Raw genomic sequence first — 2,500 nt, forward strand, 5'->3', positions numbered from 1 at the left:
GCAAATTTACAGTGCTCCACGCATCCACTCGTCTTGACTTCTCATTCGCTTCGACAAGGTTGTCTTTTCTCTTGGACAAACGTGGCCTCTGCCACCCAGCCGCACTGGCTTGCTCTTTCTTCCCCACTCTTTGTGGCTGTCAAGACTCTTCGTCAAAATGGATCTATTTTTGGTATTTTCTGTAATTCTTAAGACCAATACCCCAAAAGAAACACATGGCTAACAAGCCCTCAATTATTCAAGAGAACTGCACTACTTACGGCTTGTGCTCTCATTTAACGACGCATGAATTCCTTTCTGAGCACCAGTCACTTATTCCAAATGCTTGTCCCATTCATGAACTTCGCATTTGCCTCGCTGCTCGAGCATCCAGTTAAAGTGTATTTGTATCGCACACTGGTACTCGTTTGGTGAACGTCCCCACATCATATTCAAGTTGGGCATGCCGCCACAACTAACCATGCTCCATGCAAGAATGCCCCCTTCACAGTAGCATCGGGGTTCTACGGATCCAAGCATCACCAACCAATACCATCCGTTCCTCGGTTCGCCTATTGCAGGACAAACCGGGCTCTGATACCACTTGTCACGGTCCTACATTTTATGCAGCGGAATAGACCGTGCGGCGCCAAGACTCTCCAGTCATGGCCAGCCTTTTCACTATCCGAGTTCATATATCGACCCATCTGATACCAATTGTATGCTCATGAGGTTCCCATAGTCGTCATGGCTCATGTCGCTCAGCAAGCTAGCCCGATGGCCTTGCGCCCACTCGGTAGCTTGTTACTCAATCTTGTGCCAAGATCTAGCCAGCAACCCATCTCTTCACTCGGGCCTTGGTCCATGCACATCTCGAATAGCATCCGACCCTAGAGCATGCACACCAGCATCATGCCAACATGCCCTCAGGGTAGCAACACAAGGTTGGAAGCCCACATATGAATGTCACCCGATGGCACGGTGTCGCCCCGTCCGTGCCTATTAAGCTTCCGACCCTCTTGAGCGAGGCAGAACCCGAGCCCCCGCTCATTGGCACATTTGCCACAACCTGGTAACAAAGGCCTACGTGTGTTCTTGGCATAGCCGATAGAAAACGGCATAGCGAATGCTACACTTAGCCTCTGACACAGGAGTGACGCGCAATACCAGCTCATAGCGCCTACCAGTACTGTCCTCGGGACTCCCTGTCCCTCGGAGACATAAGACCACCTCCGTGGCACTTTATGTCCGCCCCATGGCTTGCCGTCGCCCATGGGAAGCTCGCTTAGCCCAAGCTCGAAGCCGGAGCCGGGGGCCGTGGAGAGCCAACACGGACCACCCCCCTAAAGAGCTTATTGAGCCATTTCCATTCTGGCAGCCATAGATATCACTTTGTGCGAGGAATCATAATGGGGTTTTCTCTAGCAAACCTTCACATCTTGGCTTGCCATTCGATATGCACCATCCTAGTGACATTCTTAAGAACTTCCCACGGCCCGGGATCGAAGATCCCGACCTTCAAATATTTACGAAAATGCCACTAGGCCATTCCAAAGGTGCGGACCGTCACACTAGGCACCGTAGCATACCCCCGCACAAACACCCACCCGGATCCCGCCGAGATTGCCCCCCAAGCAAGGTTCGGAAAGACTCCCACACGAGTGCAGGAGTCCTTCGTCCCCCATTTCGGGCAGCGCCCCCAGCAATCACCAAACAAGCATCCATGAAGAAGCATACCCCGCACAAACACCCACCCGGATCCCACCGAGATTGCCCCCCAAGCAAGGTTCGGAGAGACTCCCGCACGAGTGCAGGTGTCCTTCGTCCCCCATTTCGGGCAGCGCCCCCAGCAGTCACCAAACAAGCATCCATGAAGAAGCATACCCTGCACAAACACCCACCCGGATCCCACCGAGATTGCCCCCCAATCAAGGTTCGGAGAGACTCCCACACGAGTGCAGGTGTCCTTCGTCCCCCATTTCAGGCAGCGCCCCCAACAGTCACCGGACAAGCATCCATGAAGAAGCATCGCCCACAAATGCCGCAGCATGCAAAACCATGGCAATAGCCATATGAAGCAATGGATCACACCGCATAAGCCCACACATTCCGAGTTTCCGACATGGTGCTGCATGCCTAGGCACCGTAGCATACCTCCGCACAAACACCCCCCTGGATCCCGCCGAGATTGCCCCCCAAGCAAGGTTCGGAAAGACTCCCGCACGAGTGCAGGTGTCCTTCGTCCCCCATTTCGGGCAGCGCCCCCAGCAATCACCAAACAAGCATCCATGAAGAAGCATACCCCGCACAAACACCCACCCGGATCCCACCAAGATTGCCCCCCAAGCAAGGTTCGGAGAGACTCCCGCACGAGTGCAGGTGTCCTTCGTCCCCCATTTCAGGCAGCGCCCCCAACAGTCACCGAACAAGCATCCATGAAGAAGCATATACCCCGCACAAACACCCACCCGGATCCCACCGAGATTGCCCCCCAAGCAAGGTTCAGAGAGACTCCCGCACG

The sequence above is a fragment of the Ziziphus jujuba genome, chromosome 7 (genome assembly GCF_031755915.1).
Source record: "Ziziphus jujuba cultivar Dongzao chromosome 7, ASM3175591v1".
Classification (NCBI taxonomy): Eukaryota; Viridiplantae; Streptophyta; class Magnoliopsida; order Rosales; family Rhamnaceae; genus Ziziphus; species Ziziphus jujuba.